At 45.0% G+C, this 20,348-nt stretch overlaps 1 pseudogene; it reads right to left on the bottom strand.

The window, feature by feature from the left end:
* Window positions 1-16,195: 16,195 nt before the first annotated feature.
* On the bottom strand, window positions 16,196-16,285 carry LOC146404497 (U2 spliceosomal RNA; annotated as a pseudogene).
* Between the last annotated feature and the right edge of the window lie 4,063 nt (window positions 16,286-20,348).

Raw genomic sequence — 20,348 nt, 5'->3', positions numbered from 1 at the left:
GGGGTATGGTGATATATTTTTGTGGTTTTAATTTGCATTTTCCTGATGGTTAATGATGTTGAACGTATTTTCATGTGCTTATTTGTGATGTGAAATGGCTGTTCATGTCTTTTGCCCACTTTCTAACTTTTTTTAGTTGTTGAGTTTGGAGAGGGTTTTGTTATTTTGTTGTTTTGTTTTTGTTTGTTTTTTAGTGGCTGCAGCTGTGGCACATGGAAGCTCCTGGGCCAGGAATCGAATCTGAGCCCCAGCTGCGACCTATGGATCCTTAACCTGCTGTGCTACAGTGGGAACTCAAGAGTTTTGAGAGTTTTTAAAGTATTCTAGATATTCATCCTTTAGGTTACAAATATCTTCTCTAATCTGTAGCTTATTTTTTCATCTTCTTAGCAAGGTCTTTCACAGATAAAACTTCCCTTCCTTCCTTCCTTTTGCTTTTTAGGGCTGCACCCGAGGCACATGTATGTCCCCAAGTCAGGGGTCGAACTGGAGCTACAGCTGCCAGCCTACACCACAGCCACAGCAATGCCAGATCCAAGCAGTGTCTGTGATCTTCACCACAGCTCACGGCAATGCTGGATCCCTAACCCATTGCGTGAGGCCAGGGATCAAACCCGCATCCTCACGGATACTACTCAGATTTGTTTCTGATACACCATCATGGGAACACCACAGCTAAAACTTTCTTAACTCCATTATACACGTTCCTCTTTTTTTCCTTCTTTTCCACAATCATCACTCTCCTTCTTCCATAAAAATGTTTAATCTATGTGGGTTGGTGGAATAGAGGCTAAAAAGGCCATGGCCAGTGAGAACGCTCCATCTCCTGGGCTAGAATGATCAGTTCAAATGTTCAGATCTCCCAAGCTGGACCATTCAAAGTCCTTCCTAAGATGCTCACAAGAGCCATTGGGAAGGATGTTCTCTATGTCTCCATGTGGACCAAGATTTTTTTAAAAAAATTACTCAAATGAATTTATCACATCAACCAAGATTTTCTGAGAAGACAAGCAGACTCAAGAAATGGACAGAAAAGCAGACAGTGTTTCAATCATGCAGTTTATTTTTTTCTTTCTCTCTCTCTCTTTTTTTTTTTTTTTTTTTTTTTTGTCTTTTGTCTTTCGTCTTTTTAGGGCCACACCCACGGCATATGGATGTTCCCAGACTAGGGGTCAGATCGGATCTGCAGCTGCCAGCCTACACCACAGCTCACAGCAACGCGGGATCCTTAACCCACTGAGTGAGGCCAGGGATCAAACCCGAAACCTCATGGTTCCTAGTCGGATTCGTTTCCGCTGTGCCACGGCGGGAGCTCCTCAGTCATGTAGGCGGGCCTGGAATCCAGGCATGCCTGGAGCTCGCTACCTTTGATGCTTCTAGGATAGAAGAGCCACCAAATCTGTTATAAGAGCCACCTAATCTGCCCTCTAACCCCCACCCCCAGCAAACTGTTTTAAATGGAGATTATGAGGCAGGTAGTCAAGAATCCTGGGTATTCTAGCCTTCTATATTTAGTACTCCTCTTTTCTCTGCTTTATTTCATGCTTCATTTTGAAACTGACAGCTCTAACAGACCGAACCTGTCCAGAACCCAGATTGGGACTTGAACCCACGTGCTGGGACTCGAACCTGGCCTGTTGCGAGACATGTTTCTACAATATTTTCTTAGTTTCTATTGTGAAAACTCCGTCTTGGAGTTCCCGTCGTGGCGCAGTGGTTAACGAATCCGACTAGGAACCATGAGGTTGCGGGTTCGGTCCCTGCCCTTGCTCAGTGGGTTAAGGATCTGGCGTTGCCGTGAGCTGTGGTGTAGGTTGCAGACGCGGCTCGGATCCCGCGTTGCTGTGGTTCTGGCGTAGGCCAGCGGCTACAGCTCCGATTCGACCCCTAGCCTGGGAACCTCCATATGCCGCAGGAGCGGCCCAAGAAATGGCAAAAAGACAAAAAAACAAACAAACAAACAAAAAAAACCCTCCATCTTGTCCTGCTTTACTTTACCCCATCTTCCAGCTTGAAAAACAGTGGCAGTGCTGATGAATGACTTAAGCTTAAGCACAATGACCTAAAGGCATAAGTTTGTTTTTTTTTTTTTTTTTTTGGTCTTTCTGTCTTTTTCTAGGGCCACACCTGCGGCATATGGAGGTTCCCAGGCTAGGGGTCCAATCAGAGCTGTAGCCACGAGCCTACACCAGAGCCACAGCAACGCTAGATCCGAACCGCCTCTGTGACCTACGCCACAGCTCATGGCAACGCTGGATCCTTAACCCACCGAGCAAGGCCAGGGATCGAACCTACAACCTCATGGTTCCTAGTCAGATTCGTTAACCACTGAGCCACGACAGGAACTCCAAGGCAGGAGTTATTTATGTGGTCAGCTGAACGAGGACTTAATGCATTGGTCTAGGCACGCCAGACCTGTGCAGATTGGCACAGCATGATACGTCCTCTAAAGAATAAAGGAGGAGCCTCATGGCCCCAAGAGGTTTATGAGGGGTTGTTAGCAGGATATGCATGAGCAAGGAGAACCGAGGTGCAAACCTAGGCACCCCGGGGTTGCTGCAGATTGGGGTCTGCAGAAGCACAATGGTGATTCTCTAGATGCTTTGCATAGATAGTTGACGCCAAACTTCCTCAAATGCTAATGATTGTTAAATGCCTAAAGGTCAGAATAAAAGCTTAATCAGCAACTGGCTCTGTGACTTTTAAAATAATTTTAAAAAAACCTATATCCTGCACCTACAACCCCCTCCTCACTTGCCGTCATCCTCAAGAGCACAATAAAAGCAGTCGGGTTTCTTGAGGCGGTGCTCTTGGTCCCTAAGACCTTGAGTCCCCTGGTTCCCACCTTTACTTAAGATCCATGTCTCTGGGGAGTTCCTGTCGTGGCGCAGTGGTTAACAAATCCGACTAGGAACCATGAGGTTGCAGGTTCCGTCCCTGCCCTTGCTCAGTGGGTCAAGGTTCCAGCGTTGCCGTGAGCTGTGGTGTAGGTTGCAGATGTGGCTCGGATCCTGCGTTGCTGTGGCTGTGGTGTAGGCCAGCAGCTACAGCTCTAATTCGACCCCTAGCCTGGGAACCTCCATATGCCTCGGGAGTGGCCCAAGAAATAGCAAAAAAGACAAAAAAGACAAAAAACCATGTCTCTGTGTCTTGTTTCATGTTAACTTTTTTCCTTAAGTTTCACAGCACCCGTTCTTCAGCCCCATCCTGCGGAGCTGGTCTCGGCACCTGACCTAAACCCAGATTGGGACTTGAACCCACGGTTTTAAATTAGAATCGCTCACCCGGTGTCTGGACTCAACGGAGGTTCAGGGTCTTTCTGCCTCTGCATAGAAGGAATTCAGCAAGACAGACAGAGGGATAGGCAAGAAATAGATTTATTGGGATAGGACGCTTGTGAGAGATGCAAGCAAGCAGGCGCAGAAGCTCTGCCCTGAGGATCTGGTGGGGTACAATTGTATCCTTCGAGGGGACCGGGGGTCGGAAAAGACGGCCTCTTTCGTTCTTTTCTTTTTTCTTTTTTGTCTTTTTGCCGTTTCTGGGAACTCCCTGTAGTTACTCTTATCCAGAGATATAGTCTGGAGTTCCCGTCGTGGCGCAGTGGTTATCGAATCCGACTAGGAACCATGAGGGCGCAGGTTCGATCCCTGGTCTTGCTCAGTGGGTTAAGGATCTGGCATGGCTGTGGCTGTGGTGTAGGCCGGTGGCTACAGCTCCGATCCGACCCCTAGCCTGGGAACCTCCATGTGCTGCCAGAGCAGCCCTAGAAAAAGGCAAAAAGACAAAAAAAAAAAAAAAAAGACATATAGTCTTTTTTTTTTCTCCATCGAATTAGGGCTTAGTCATGTGACTTGCTTGGTTAATGGGACAACAGTAATGAGACACATGAAGACACTTAAAAAATGTGAGCACATTGGACTTTTGTTTTTCTTCTCTTGTTGCTCTTTGGAACCTGAGATACTATGCCATGAAGCTTGGAGTCACTTGCTGGTAGAAGAAATGGGCCCCCTCCCACCCTGCACCCCCAGGCGAGTCCCTCTGGACCAATCAGCTTGTCAATTGTCAGACAGGTGAGTGAGACCATTCTAGACCCCCCAGCCCCAGCTGAGGAGGGCCAGACTGCGAGAAGCCCCTGGCCAAGCCACAACATCATGAGAAATAACAATTTTTTATTGTCACCCAATTTTCAGGGTGGTGTGTTATGTAGCACAAGCTAATTGATACAATCACATAAAGATGCTGCAACATACATGAACAGGAGAGGGGCCATCTTGATGCTGTGTTTTTAGCTGGGAGACATGTTTCCATATGTATCATTGGCTAGAACTGCATCTGTTTATTTCTAAACCCATCACTTGCAAAGGGAATAGAATTACCATGATTGCCTTGGAAAACCACTGGGATCACACAGAGAGGGGTAGACTATCCCCAAAACGGGGCTCTGCCACAAAAATAGGAGCCTTCTGTCTTTTAAGCAGAGCGCCATGTGGAGGAGGAAGAGTTAACCAAGGGACAGTGGGCTTTCTGTAGGCATACATTAGGCATCCACTATAGGTGGGCCCCCAGAAATTGCTTTTTTTTTTTTTGGTTTTTTTGTCTTTTTGCCATTTCTTCGGCCGCTCCTGCGGCATATGGAGGTGCCCAGGCTAGGGGTCCAATTGGAGCTGTAGCTGCTGGCCTCAGAGCCACAGCAACTTGGGATCCAAGCCGTGTCTGTGACCTACACCACAGCTCACAGCAACGCTGGATCCTTCACCCACTGAGCAGAGCCGGGGATCGAACCCGACACCTCATGGTTCCTAGTCTGATTCCTCAACCATTGCACCACGACGGGAACTCCAGAAATTGCATTTTCTGATTCTCCACATCTTCCCCTCCTCCAGCTATGGCTGATTGCACTAGAGGGCAGAAAGATGAATCAATGAAAATCTATTTGTATCTGGAATTGAGATTATGTGATAGTGCCTGTGGGGGATGGGAAACACATCAAGTAGTACACTGGGGGGATGTGAGGAGTTTGTATTTCCCCTCTGCAGGGAGGGAGAGAAGGAGGGGAGGGAGGGAGAAAGAGAGAGAGAGAGAAGGAAAATCTAGTTAAATTTTTCTGGGTCCTGGCTAGCATTCTTCTCTTGGCTTTGTGAAACACTTCTGTAATTCTTATAGCAATGCCCCCTTCATTTGCTTGAGCTAGCCCTAAAGAGCTTCTGTCACTCCCAATAAAAGTGTTTTTAACTCACTGTTCTTGGGAGTTCCCGTCGTGGTGCGGTGGTTAACGAATCCAACTAGGAACCATGAGGTTGCGGGTTCGATCCCTGGCCATGCTCAGTAGGTTAAGGATCCGGCGTTGCCGTGAGCTGTGGTGTAGGTCCCAGATGCGGCACGGATCCCGCGTTGCTGTGGCTCTGGTGCAGGCTGGCAGCTACAGCTCCCATTCTACCCCTAGCCCGGGAACTTCCACATGCTGCGGGAGCAGCCCTAGAAAAGGCAAAAAGACAAAACAAAAACAAAAACACCCCCCAAAAAACCCTCACTATTCTTAGGAAAAGATGAGATAATAAGATAAATGCAGGGAGTTCTCTTGTGGTGCAGTGGGTTAAGGATCCGGCATTGTCACTGCAGTGGCTTGGGTCACTTCTGTGGCGTGGGTTCAATCCCTGGCCTGGGAACTTCCATCTGCCTCGAATGTGGCAAAATAAATAAATAAATAAAAAGATAAATACAAACTGAATCAGGTACCATTCATCGCTGCTCAGATCAGCAGAAAGAGAAAGGTCTAACAACTTTATTGGGGAGGTTGTGGGGAAATTGGCACCGTCATCATGACTGGTGTGGGTGCAAAAGGTGTTTGCCCCTGTGGAGGGCAAGCAGGCAACATCCATCAACCTCGAAGAGGCACTTACCCTTGGACCTAGTGGTCCTAGCTCTGGGATTTATTCTGAAGATGCACTGATTATGGGAGAACATTTTGAATGCACCGTTCATTTATTAGAGCTTCATTTGTAATTGTTTGGAAACAACCCAAGTATTCACCCTTGAGGGACTGGTTAAACTATCCAAGAACATCCTTATGTGGAATACAATGCAGCTGTAAACATGAATGAAATTCTCTAGGCTCTGATGTGGAAAGCCCCCCCAGGAGAGATTGCTAAGCAAAAACAAAAACAAAAACAAAAACAAAAAACAAAACCCAAAGTGCATGAGTTCCCTGGTGTCTCCGTGGGTGAAGGACCCAAGTTTATTGGATTTCCCTGGTGGCGCAGAGGGTTAAGGATACAGTGTGGTCTCTGCAGTGGCTTGGGTCGCTGCTGAGGTGTGGGTTTGATCCCTGGCTCGGTGCGGTGGGCTAAGGATCCAGTGTTGCTACAGCTGTGGTGTAGGTTGTAGGTATAGCTTGGATTTGATCCCTGGCCTGGGAACTTCTACGTGTCACAGGAACAGCCAGCAGACATACAAAAACCCCAAAATGCAGAATATTGTACATAATATGATACCTTTTGTAAGAATGAGAGGAAAGAATAATATGCAAGATAGATATTCTCTTTTTTTATATTTAGGCATGCAAATTTAGTAAAGAAAATAGGAAAAGATGAACAAGAAACTAAGAAATGAATAAACACAATTATTTCTAGGGGTTGGAAGGAATGGCTGGTGTGGGAGTTCACTTCCCAGTGACAATCTTTTTATATCATCCTGACTTTTGCAAATGTAAACACATTATCCATTCTATAAATAATCATAAGTAAAAGATCCTTTTCCAATTGAAATATTATCTTTTCTCTATTATCTCTTTCTATTCCTTCCTGTCGTCTGAAGGATTCCGGGTGGTAGGAAGAAAACGTGCTAGGTTGATACCTTGATACTTGTTTATAAACCCACCTAAACCTGGAAAGTGCTGATGAAAATCCAAAAGCAGAGAAGGTGTGCAGGAAATATCCCCTTAACTGGTTGGTTTCTCTGGCGCTTTCTGCATTTGGCAGTGCAGCGGCTTGCTAAAATCTCCCCCCCTCCAGGCAGCGTCGCATCTAGAAGCATCGTTTTATGGATGGGTCTTCTGCTCAGCCAGCCGAAGATTAAGCTGACCAGCCAAGCATATACAAGAATTGCAGGACAAAGAGAGATGCTAAAGATTTCGTTTTAACCTGCAGGGATCAGGTGGCCTCTTAGAGAAATGACAAAATCTATTTTCTCTTCCTCATGTGTTCTTGCCATTGGCACTGTCTTGTTGTAAGAGGGAGCAAGTAAAAACTGCTTTGGGGGGGGCTGTTGAGCTGGCATCTTCTTACAAACGTGGGTGGTGGGTTCTGTGAGCCTGGGGCCGCTGTCTCATTTAGTGTTTGATAGATAGCACATGGGGTCAGACGGAGGGCTGGGGACACCTCTTGCACCTGGTGACTGATTGATCTGGGGTGTACGCCTGGCTTCCCTGTCCCTCCATTTCAGGAAAAGGGGGGGTCATAAAATTATCTCTCTCTGAAGTTCCTGCTGTGGCGCAACCAGATTGGCGGCATCTCTGCAGTGCCTGGGCGCAGGTTCCGTCCGCACCTGGCACAGTGCGTTAAGGACCCAGCGTCACCAAGTCACAACTGTGGCTCAGATCTGACCCCTGGCCCAGGAACTCCATATGCCCTGGGGGGGGGTGGCCACAAAAGAAAACAAGAAAAATCTATCTCCGTGATGATCACAAGGCTTAAATGAGTTAATCCATGAAAAAAGATTAGAATAATGCTTCGCACATGTGACGTTTCCAATAAATGTTAGCACTGGAAGAAACAGCAGTGATAACTTTATTATTGTATGACTTCAAGCTAAATAGGAAGGTTGGGGGGTATGTGAGATGTTACCATCCCCCCCAACCCCCACCCCCGACCAGTTTGGTGCAATCTAACTGAGGGAGGATGGAGGCGAGGTCTCTGGACAACAATTTGCAGTCATCAAAGATCATAAATACAGTTCTGGTAACTATCACGTGGCAGGCACTGGGCTCAGCTCTGCGGAGGATAAATTGATAAGTAAGGTAAGGTGGCCTCTCCCCTTACAGAAGTCCTAGGCTGCCTGGGGAGATGGATGAGTTAACAGATGACACACTATAGGCTAAGCGCCATGATCAGGTCAATTCAGGATGCCAGAGGGACACGGGAGGGATACATTATTTCTTTATTTATTGGCCATTTTTTTTCTTTTTTGGCCATTATTTATTTATGTGTATTTTGTCCTCTTAGGGCTGCACTCGCAGCACGTGGAGATTCCCAGGCTAGTGGTCTAGTTGGAGCTGCTGTCGCCAGCCTACGCCAGAGTCACAGCAACGCCAGATCTGAGCCGCATCTGCAACCTACACCACAGCTCACGGCAACGCCGGAGCCTTAACCCACCGAGCGAGGCCAGGGATCGAACCTGCCACCTCATGGTTCCTAGTCGGATTCGTTTCCACTGCGCCACGACGGGAACTCCGAGGGACAAATAATTTAAACTCAAGGAATCAGGAAAGACTTGTTCGAGGCAGGGGATGAGGACGGAAGATGCTTGCTACACCAAGTGATGAAAAACTCTCTCTCTCCTAGTAACAACAATGATAATTAAAATCTGATATAATGATAATAATTATGACAATAGGAATTTAATTATGATGAATATGCAATAATACTAGTGATAATAATTAAAACATATGTACAGTTTATTCCAAGCACATTACATGATTAGCTCATTTAATACTAATAATTTCAGAGTTCCCATTGTAGCACAGTAGAAACAAATCCAACAAATATACATGAAGATGCAGGTTTGATCCCTGGCCTTGCTCAGTGGGTTTGGGATCCTGTGGGTTGCTCGGAGCTGTGGTCTCAGTTGCAGACATGGCTTGGATCCCGAGTTTCTGTGGCTGTGGTGTAGGCTGGCAGCTGCAGCTCTAATTTGAGCCCTAGCCTGGGAAATTTATGCTGTGTGTGCAGCCCTAAAAAGCAAAAACAAAAACAAAAAAACAAAAACAAACCAACCCCCAAAAACCCTTTTCATAGGTCTACCCTAAACCTACATGACTCGGCCTCACTTACCTTACCCTAATCCTGGCCATGAGACCTACCTTCGTTTAAAAGTAGGAGTTTCTATGTGGCTCAGTGGGTTAAGAACCTGACATAGTCTCCACGAAGATGGGGTTTTAATCCCTGGCCTCAATCAGTGGGTTAAGGATCCAGCATTGCCACAAGCTGCAGCATAGGTTGGTTGTAGGTCGCAGATGTGGCTCAGATCCAGTATTGCCGTAGCTGTGGCATAGGCGTCAGCTGAAGCTCTCATTCAACCCTCTAGCCTGGAAACTTCCATATGCCACCGGTGCGGCCTTAAAAAGCCAAAAAAGAAAAAAAAAAAGAAAAAAGCTGATGCTTTCTGGAGTTCCCTTGTGGCACAGTGGGTTAAGGATCTTACAGAGACACTTGCAGCAGCTCAGATCCCTGATGTGGCAGGTTTGATCCCTGGCTGGGGATCTTCCACATGTCTTGGGAACAGCCAAAAAAAAAAAAAAAAAAAGATATTCTTCATCATGGGTTTTTTCTTTCTTTTTGTCTTTTTAGGGCCACACCCACAGCATATGGGAGTTCCCAGGCTAGGGGTCTAATCAGAGGTGTTGCTGCCAGCCTACGCCAGAGCCACGTGGGATCCTAGCTGCGTCTGTGACCTACACCACTGCTCATGGCAAAGCAGGATCCTTAACCCACTGGGCGAGGCCAGAAATCGAACGCACAGCCTCATGGTTCCTAATCAGATTCTTTTCCACTGCACCATGATGGGAACTCCAGTTTTGCTTTTAAAATAATGTTGCATTGAACTATCATTTATTTTGCTTACTGATTTCTTGGTGCCCCTTAAATTTGGGACTCAAGTTGAGTGCCTCACTCTCCTCACCCTAATCCTGGCCCTGCTGAGAAATGCCAAGTGAGGAAGGCTTGGGGCAGAACCGTTTTTCCCACCCAATTCAGGTTCTTGGTGCATTCCTAGGTCCTTCTTTTCAGACAGTGTCCTGGGAGGAAAGCGAAAGAGAAGGCACTTCCCATTCCGAATTCAAATTGGAGCCACATCTGATACCTACACTGCAGCACCCAGCAACCCTGATCCGTAACCCATTGAGCGAGGCCAGGGATCAAACCCCCACTGAACCACAGTGGGAACTCCAACCCTTTGCATCTTGAGTCCCCAAATAGGGACATTGCTCTTTCTTTCTTTCCTTTTTTTTTTTTTTCTTTCCCAGGGTCGTACCCGTGGCATATGAAAGTTCCCCGACTAGGGGTCCAATCGGAACTGCAGCCGCTGGCGACAGCCACACAACGTGGGATCATTAACCCACTGAGCGGGGTCAGGGATCAAACCCAAGTCCTCATGGATACTAGTTGGATTCATTTCTTCTGAGCCACAGCAGGAACTCTGTGTGTTGCTTTCATGTGGCACCAAATCCCACTGAATCTCCAAATGAGTGTCATTCCTAGTTTTCGATTATTCTGAAAACACCGAAGAGAAAGCCTCAGATTCGCGCCAGTGGGTTTTCAGCATCCTGTTTCAACAAAGAATGAGCAAGACCCTGACTTTCTTCCTGAAGCCCTTTGGATGAGGAGGGCAGCAGAGCTGAAGGAGGGAGCAGACAGCAAGCCGGCCCTCGGATCGGAGCCGCTATGACTATACTAGTGCTTCTGGAAGGACTGGAGGACTGCTACGGGAATGATGCCCCAGTCAGGATGACTGACCTCTTTGTTCGTGCCCTCGTGGCGTCATTATTTTCGGTTTCCTCCTCTAGACTTTAGTGCACCCAAAAGAACTTTCTCTGACCTGAATATTGGGTTTAATTGTGCTGCGTTCATTATTACACAGCGTTTTTACCCACAATTACTTCCTGTTCAAGTTCCTGTTTGCTGCTGGGCTCTGGGTCCCACCTAGTGATCCGAGGCCCTAAAAGGAGTCAAGAAGAAATGGGAGACCCAGGCTTCTTCCCCAAGGAGTGCTTAGCTAAGAAAGTGGGGTACATACAGGACCACACAGCATCCTGTGTGGAGTCAGGCCAAAGGACTTAAAGTAGCCAACTGGAGAAATTCTACTTCTGTCTATGTATTCAAGAGACATAAATGTATAATCCTTCAAAAAGACACATACACATACAAGAATGTTCAGAGTGAAGTTTTCTTTTTTGTTTTCTTTCTTTCTTTCTTTCTTTTTTTTTTTTTTTTTTGGTCTTTTTGCCATTTCTTGGGCCGCTCCCGTGGCATATGTAGGTTCCCAGGCCAGGGGTCGAATCGGAGCTGTAGCCACTGGCCTACACCAGAGCCACAGCCACACGGGATCCGAGCCGTGTCTGCAACCTACACCACAGCTCACGGCAACACTGGATCCTTCACCCACGGAGCAAGGCCAGGGATCGAACCCGCAACCTCATGGTTCCTAGTCGTATTTGTTAACCACTGAGCCACGACGGGAACTCCGAGAGTGAAGTTTTCCAAAGCAGTCTCCACCTGGAAATAACCCGAATGGCCAGTGACTTTGACTAGATAAGCAAATTGTGGTATTTTCTAGCAGAGCAATAAAAAAGAGAATGACACACACACAGACACACACAGAAAACATGGATGACTCACAGATATTATGTAGGGTGAAAAAAAGTGATTCCTATTTATATGAAGTTCAAGGGTAGGGAAGAGGAATCTTCGATCTCAATCTTGAAAAGGAAGAATTTTTTTTTTTTATGGCCACACCCATGGCCTATGGAATTCCCCAGGGGCCAGGGATTGAATCCAAGTCACAGTTGTGACCTGTTCCACAGCCAAGTCAACACAGGATTCTTTAACCTACTGCAACGGGCTGGGGATCGAGCCCATACCTGGAGCTGCTGCAGGTGAAGTCTTAACTCACTGTGCCACAGTGGCAACTCCCCAAAAGGAAGGAAATTCTGACATGTGCCACAACAGGAGAGGAATCTTGAAAACATAATGCTAAGTGAACTCATCCAGTTCACTATGAACTGGATGTTTATGGGTCTTCCCCCACCCCCACCCCCATCCCGGCCCCCGCCCCGAAACCAAAGTCATCTGTTGAATATCTATTTCCAACGTGCTGGCAGGTGGAGATGGAGCCTTTGGGAAGTGATCAGATTTAGATGACGTCATGAGGGTACGGCCCCATGTTGGGACCAGTGCCCTTATAAAAAGAAGAGGAGGGGAGTTCCCGTCGTGGCTCAGTGGTTAACGAATCCGACTAGGAACCATGAGGTTGCGGGTTTGATCCCTGGCCTTGCTCAGTGGGTTAAGGATCCGGCGTTGCCGTGAGCTGTGGTGTAGGTTGCAGACGCAGCTCAGATCCTGCATTGCTGTGGCTCTGGTGTAGGCTGGTGGCTACAGCTCCTATTAGACCCCTAGCCTGGGAACGGCTCTAGAAAAGGCAAAAAGGCAAAAAACAAACAAACAAACAAAAAAGACAAAAAAAAAGAAAAAAGAAGAGGGGAGTTCCTGTCATGGCGTAGCAGAAACCAATCCAACTAGTATCCATGAGAACGCAGGTTCAATCCCTGACCTTGCTCAGCGCGTCGAGGAGGTTGTGGGTTCGATCCCTGGCCTCCCTCCATGGGTTAAGGATCCGGTGTTGCCATGAGCTGTGGTGTAGGTCACAGACTGGGCTTGGATCTGGTGTGGCAATGGCTGTGGTGTAAGCCGGCAGCTACAGCTCTGATTTGACCCCTAGCCTGGGAACCTCCATACGCCATGGGTGTGGCCCTAAAAAGAGAAAACAAAAAAACAAAAAAACAAAAAACAAAAAACAAAAAGACGTGGCTTGGATCCCGCATTGCTGTGGCTGTGGTGTAGGCTGGCAGCTCTGATTCGACCCCTAGCCTGGGAACTTCCATAGGCCATAGGTGTGGCCCTAAAAAGACCAAAAAAAAAAAAAAAGAAAAAAAAAAGAGGAAGAAGAGACAGGAGACCTCCTTCCCCACCCTCCCCCTGCTTCTCTGTCTGCCTGCGGCAAGGGGAGGGTACATGAGGACATAACAAGGAAGAGAGCTCTCACATCAATCGGATCATCCCAATCTTAAATTTCCAGGCTTCAGAACTGCAGCTGGTCTATGGTCAGTTGTTACAGTAGCCTGGACAAAGACCACCAGTCACCAAACGATACTCTATGATTCCGCTGACACGAATCACCTAGACAAGTCAGATTCATAGAGACAGAGAGGAGGAAGGTGTTTGCCGGCGATTGGGCAGGGGAAGGGGTGCAGTTTCATGGGAATGGCGTTTCCGTTTTGCAGGATGAAAGGTGTTCGGGAGGTGGATTGCGTGGCAACGTGAATGCACGGAACACCACTGAACTTGACGCTTTGAAATGGTTTATCAAAACCACTACGAGGGAGTTCCCATTGTGGCACAGTGGTTAACGAATCCGACTAGGAACCATGTGGTCGCGGGTTCGATCCCTGGTCTTGCTCAGTGGGTTAAGGATCTGGTGTTGTTGTGAGCTGTGGTGCAGTTTGCAGATGTGGCTCAGATCCTGAGTTGCTGTGGCTCTGACATAGGCTGGTGGCTACAGCTCCGATTCGACCCCTAGCCTGAGAACCGCCATATGCCGTGGGAGTAGCCCTAGAAAAGGCAAAAAAAAAAAAAAAAAAAAAAGGAAAATATAAGTTCTGGGGAAGTAATACACACCATGGTGACTGTAGTTAACAATACTATATTATATATTTGAAAGTTGCTAGGAGAGTAGATCTTAAAAATTCTTATCACAAGGAAAAATACTGCAGCTATGTACATTGCGTATCTTAAAATAATACAATTTTAAGGTCATTTACACATAACAGGGAAGGAAAGAAATGGTTAAGGTGGTCATTTTTTTTTTTTTCTTGGCAGCAGCTACGGCATGCATTCAATCCCCAGGCCAAGGATGCAACCTGAGCCACAGCAGGGACAGCACTGAATTCCCAACTGTTAGGCCAGCAGGGAATTCCAAGATGGCAAATTTTTTTTTTTTTTTTTTTTTGTCTTTTCTAGGGCCGCACCTGCAGCATATGGAGGTTCCCAGGCTAGGGGTCTAATCAGCTACACCACAGCCACAGTGAACATGGGATCTGAGCCATGTCTGCAACCTACACCACAGCTCAAAGCAACACCAGATCCTTAACTCACTGAGCAAGGCCAGGGATCGAACCCACAACCTCATCATTCTCAGTTGGATTCATTAACCACTGAGTCACGACAGGAACTCCCAAGATGGCCAATTTTATGTAACATATATTATACCACATTTTTTAAACATTCTTAAAAGTAAATAAACCTAATCTATGATAATTATAGTCAGTCACCTTGCAAAACTGAAACTCAATATCCCATTAAACAGCAACTCCTGGGGTTCCTGTCATGGCTCCATGGTTAACGAATCCAACTAGCAACCATGAGGTTGCGGGTTTGATCCCTGGCCTCGTTCAGTGGGTTAAGAATATGGCATTGCCATGAGCTGTGGTGTAGGTCAAAGATGCGACTCAGATCCGGCGTTGCTGTGGCTGTGGTGTAGGCTGGTGGGGACAGCTCTGATTTGACCCCTAGCCTGGGAACCTCCATATGCTGGGAGTGCGGCCCCAGCAAAAAGACAAAAACAAACAAACAAACAAAACAGCCACTCCCCATTCTTCCCAACTACTATTCTCCTATCTATCCAGATACCTCATGTAAAAGCAATCATATGGTTGTCTTTTTTGTAACTGGCTTCTCTCACTCAGCATAATGTTTGCAAAGTTCATCCATAGTATAGCATGTGTCAGAGTTTCCTTTCTTTTTTTTTTTCTTTTTGCCATTTCTTGGGCCGCTCCCACGGCATATGGAGATTCCTAGGCTAGGGGTCTAATCGGAGCTATAGCCACCGGCCTACACCAGAGCCACAGCCACGCAGGATCAGAGCAGCATCTGCAACCTACACCACAGCTCACGGCAACACCGGATCCTTAACCCGCTGAGCAAGGCCAGGGATCAAACCCGCAACCCCATGGTTCCTAGTCAGATTCGTGAACCACTGAGCCACGACGGGAACTCCAGAATTTCCTTTCTTTTTAAGGATGAATAATAGTCCATTGAATGTATACATCACATTTTCTGTTTATGGACACTTGGGTTCCTTACATACTTAGCCTATAATGAATGATGCTGCTATAACATCCTCATACAAATATCTCTTCAAGATCCTGCTTTCACTATCCTTTCAATTCCAACCTATTTGTGTTTCTGGCTCTAAAGTGACTCTCTTGTAGACAGCATATAGTTGGATCATATGGTTGGGTTTTTTTTATCCTTTCTGCCAATATCTATCTTCTTTTTTTTTTGTCTTTTTGTCTTTTTGCCATTTCTTGGGCCGCTCCCGCAGCATATGGAGGTTCCCAGGCTAGGAGTCCAATCGTAGCTATAGCCACCTGCCTACACCAGAGCCACAGCAACGCAGGATCTGAGCTGACTTTGCAACCTACACCACAGCAATGCCAGATCCTTAACCCACTGAGCAAAGCCAGGGGTTGAACCGGCAACCTCATGGTTCCTAGTCAGATTCGTTAACCACTGAGCCACGACGGGAACTCCTATCTATCTTTTTTTTTTGGCTGCACCCGAAGCTTGTGGAAGGTCCCAGACCAGGGACTGAACGTGAGCCACGATAGCAACCTGAGCCGCTATAGTAACAAAGCTGGATCCTTAACCTACTATGTCACAAGGAAACTCCAATATTTATCTTTTGATTGGATATTTTTCAATTAAATTAACTGCCTATAAATAGGGACTTCTGTCACTTTGATATATGTATATATATATATATATATATATATATATATATATATATATATTTTATCTTTTTGGGGCTGCCCCTGTGGCATGTGGAGGTTCCCATGCCAGAGGTCGAATCAGAGCTGTAGCCGGTGGCCTACACCAGAGCCACAGCAACGCCAGATCCTTAACCCACTGAACGGTGCCAGGGATTGAAACTGCATCCTCTTGGATGCTAGTCAGATTCATAATGAGCTGAGCCACAAGGGGAACTCCCTCCTTGCAGCTTTTTTAAATCCCTCATTTCCTGTATTATTGTCTTCTTTTGTGTTTAGCTGACTTCTTGTAGTGAAACATTTTAATTTTATTTATTTCCTTTTGTGCATATTCTATAACTATCTTCTTTGTGGTTACTATGGGGATTCCATTTAACATCCTAAAGTTAAAACACTCTCATTTTAATTTGTAATCAGCTTAACTTCAACAATATACAACACTTGATCTTAGCCAAAAGGCCGAGAAGCGATTCAACAATATACAAAACTCTGCTTTTATTTATTTTTTTTTTATTTTTAAATTTTTTATGGCTGCACCTATGGCATATGGAAGTGCCTGGGCCAGAGACTGTGTGCAGCTGCAGCAGTGTTGGCTCCTTAACCCGCCGAGCAAGTCCAGGGATTGAACCTGCATCCTCATGGATACCAGTTGGGTTTTTAACCCACTGAACCATGATGGGAACTGTAACATTAATTTTTATAGTAGTCATTTATTTACTTTTACTGAGGTCTTTATTTATTCACATGACTTTTTTTTTTTTTTTAGGACCGCAGCCAAGGCATATGGAAGTTCTCAGGCTAGGGGTCAAATTAGAGCTGCAGCTGCTGGCCTATGCCACAGCTACAGGAATGCCAGATCTGAGCCGTGTCTGTGATCTACCCCACAGCTCATGCCAATGCTGGATCCTTAACCCCACTTAAGTAGGGTCAGGGATAGTCAGCCAAGTCCTTATGGATACTAGTCAGGTTCCTTACTGCTGAGCCACAGTGGGAACTCCCTATTCATATGGCTTTGGGTTACTATGTATCGTCTTTTCATTTCAACCTGCGTGACTTAGCATTTCTCACGGGGCACATCTAGTGGTAAAAAAAAAACCTCCCTAAAACGTTGGTTTGTCTAGGAATGTGCTAATTTTCCCCTCCAAGTTTGAAGGACAATTTTCCCAGTTAGGATTCATGGTTGACAAGTTTTTTATTTTATTTTATTTTTTTAGCACTTTGAACATAGTCCACTGCCTTCTGGCTTCCAAAGTTTTTGATGAGAAACCTGATCATAATCTTATTGCGGATCACTTGTGTGTGATGAGTGGCTTTCTCGCTGCTTTCAAGATTCTCTCTTTGTCTTTGTTTTCTTCAATCTGAATGTAATTTGTCTCAGTGTGAACCTTTGCGTTTATTCCATTTAGCGTTATTCAAGCTTCTCAGATGTTCATATTCATATCTTTCATCAAACTTGGGTGTTTTTGGCCATTCCTTCTTTCTTTCTTTCTTTTTGTTTTGTTTTGTTTTGTTTTTTAGGGCTGGACTTGCAACATATGGAGGTTCCCAGGCTAGGGGTCGAAACAGACAGCTGTTGGCCTATGCCACAGCCACAACAACGCAGGATCCTTAACCCACTGAGGGAGCCTAGGGATCAAACCCACATCTTCATGGATCCTAGTCAGATTCATTAACCTCTGAGCCACGAAGGGAACTCCTTGGCCATTCTTTCTTCAAATAATCTTTCTGCCCTTTCTGTCTCTCTTCTTCTGGGACTCCCACAATATATATCTTGATTTCTTGATGGTATCCTATAGGTGCCTAGGCTCTGTCCACTTTTCTTCAATCTTTTTTTTTCTTTCTGTTCTTCAATAATTTCAATTGTCCTGTCTTCAAGTTCACTGATTCTTTTGTCTGTCTACTCAAATCTACCTTTGAATTCCTCTAGTGAATTTTTCATTTCTGTTATTGTATTTTTCAGCTCCAGAATCTCTGGTTTCTTTTGGGTTTTTCTCTCTCTTTCTTCATATTTATATTTTGTTCATTCACCCTTTTCTTGATTTTCCCTGTCTTCCTTCTTTGAGTATCTTTAAGATGGTTATTTTATTTATTTATTTTTATAATGATCATAACAATCCAATTTCACAGAATTTCCATCCCATAACCCAAGCACATCCCCCCACCCCCCAAACTGTCTCCCCCAGAGACCATAAGTTTTTCAATGTCTGTGAGTCAGCATCTGTTCTGCAAAGAAGTTCAGTCTGTCCTTTTTTCAAATTCCACATGTCAGTGAAAGCATTTGATGTTGGTGAATCATTGTATAGCTGACTTCACTTAGTATGATAATTTCTAGGTCCATCCAGGTTGCTAAAAATGCTGGTATTTCGTTCTTTTTAATGGCTGAGTAATATTCCATTGTGTACATGTCCCACATCTTCTTGATCCACTCCTCTGTTGATGGACATTTGTCTTGGCTATTGAAAATAGTGCTGCAATGAACATCGGAGTACATGTGTCTTTGCGAGTCATGGTTTTCTCTGGATAGATGCCCAGGAGTGGGATTGCTGGATCGAATAGTAGTTTTATTTTTAGTTTTCTGAGGCATCTCCATACTGTTTTCCACAGTAGTTGCACCAATGTATAATCCCACCAACAGTGTCATAGGGTTCCTTTTTCTCCACACCCTCTCCAGCACTTATTGTTTGTAGACTTTTTGATGATGGCCATTCTGGCTGGTGTACCTCATAGTGGTTTTGATTTGCATTTCTCTAATAGTGAGTGATGTTGAACATATTTTTATGTGTTTTTTGGCCATAAGATGGTTATTTTAAAGTATTTTTCTAGTAGGTTTTCCATGTGGTCTTTCACTGGGACTGTTTCTGTTGGTTCATGTTGTCCTTTGCATGGGCCATACTTTCTGGTTTCTTAATATTAGTCTTTAATTATGAGTAGTAACAGTTCTAGAATGACTTTGACTTGACCTTTTTTTTTTTTTCATATTTCTCCTTCCTTACATGTCAGATGGGGATTTTGATATTTTAATAATTCAGTAAATATGTACTGAGCTCTGCTTATGTGGCCTCCAAATTCTTTGACACACTTTTCATCGACACATGACATTTCTCCTTGAATATAGGCTCTATGACCATTTGATTAATAGCATAAATCAGAAATGACACAGTGTGAGTTCCAGATCAGGCTTTAAGGAAGTATCCTCTTCCACTTTTTATCTCTTGGAACAATTCCTTTTGGAATTCAACCACCATGCACTGAGCAAGCTCAAGCTGCCAGTGGAGAATCCACCTATAAAGAACCAAGGACCCTGGCCCAAAGTTCAGGGTCAGCTCTCAACTAACAGCCAGCACCAACTTATCATCCATGTGAGTGAGCATCTTGGAAGCAGATTTTTCAGCCTCTAGTCAAGACACCACTGCTGATGCCACACAGAATACAGATGAGGTTCCCCCCACCCATACACCCATGACATGTGGAAGTTCCCAGGCTGAGAATCGAATCCTCACCATAGCAGTGACCAAATCTGCTGCAGTGACAATGCCAGATCCTTAATCTGCTGCATGGCAAGAGAACTCCCAAGAGATGAACTTTTTTAATATTATCCACTTAAAAATGTTAATTTATTAATATTATTTTCAATCTTGTCTTTATAACAGAGCTGTCCAAAGAAATATAATGTGAGCCCATCTATAATTTAATATTTTTAGTAGCCACATTAAAAAAGTAAGAAGAAGCAGGTCAATTAATTTTAGAGAGAAATTTGATTTAGCCTAATATAGCCAAAATATATTTTCAACATGCAATGAGGATAAAAACTGTTTATGAGATATAGTACATCTTTGTTCATACTAAGTAGTTGATATTTTGGGGAGTATTTTTCACTTATAATCACATCTCAGTTGCCCCTTGGGGCTAGTGACTACTGTATTGGAGTGTGTAACCTCAGAATGAAAGAGTTGGGATGCAAATTAAATCTCTGCCTCTATTTTACAGCGAAGGAAAAGTGACACACAGAGGAGGAGGTGACTTGACCAAAGTTATGCATTGTGGTGGATTGAATGGCATCTCCCCCCCAAGGTATGTCCATGTCTTAATTCCTGAAATCCATGCATGTTTATCGTATCTGAAAAAAGGTCTTTGCAAATGGAATTCAGTTAATGATCTTGAGATGGAGAGAGTATCACCGATTATCTGGGTGTGCCCTAAACTCCATGACCCTTCCTTGTAAGAGATATACAGAGGAGATTCCAGAGACAGAAGAGTAGAGGACTGACAGACAGAAGTTGATGTGGAGATGGAGGCAGAGATGGGAGTGATGCAGTCATCAGCCAAGGGAACCAAGGAATGCTCACAGCCACCAGAACTTTCAGGAGGGAAGGAAGTTTTCTGCTCTAAAGCCTCCAGACGGAGTAGGGCCTGCAGTCAACTTTATTTCAGCCTCTGGCCTTTAGAATTGTGAAGGAATAGATTTCTGTTATTTTTTTTAATTTTTTTATTTTTTGTCTTTTGTCTTTTTGTCTTTTGTTGTTGTTGTTGTTGT

The sequence above is a fragment of the Sus scrofa genome, chromosome 3 (assembly GCF_054392235.1).
Source record: "Sus scrofa isolate SSC_HxYL_T2T_F1_AM1 chromosome 3, Sscrofa_HxYL_maternal_Yorkshire_Landrace_v2.0, whole genome shotgun sequence".
In the NCBI taxonomy this organism is placed as follows: Eukaryota; Metazoa; Chordata; class Mammalia; order Artiodactyla; family Suidae; genus Sus; species Sus scrofa.
The sequence above is the reverse complement of the archived record's forward strand: the minus strand, read 5'-3'. Positions and strand labels throughout refer to the sequence as shown.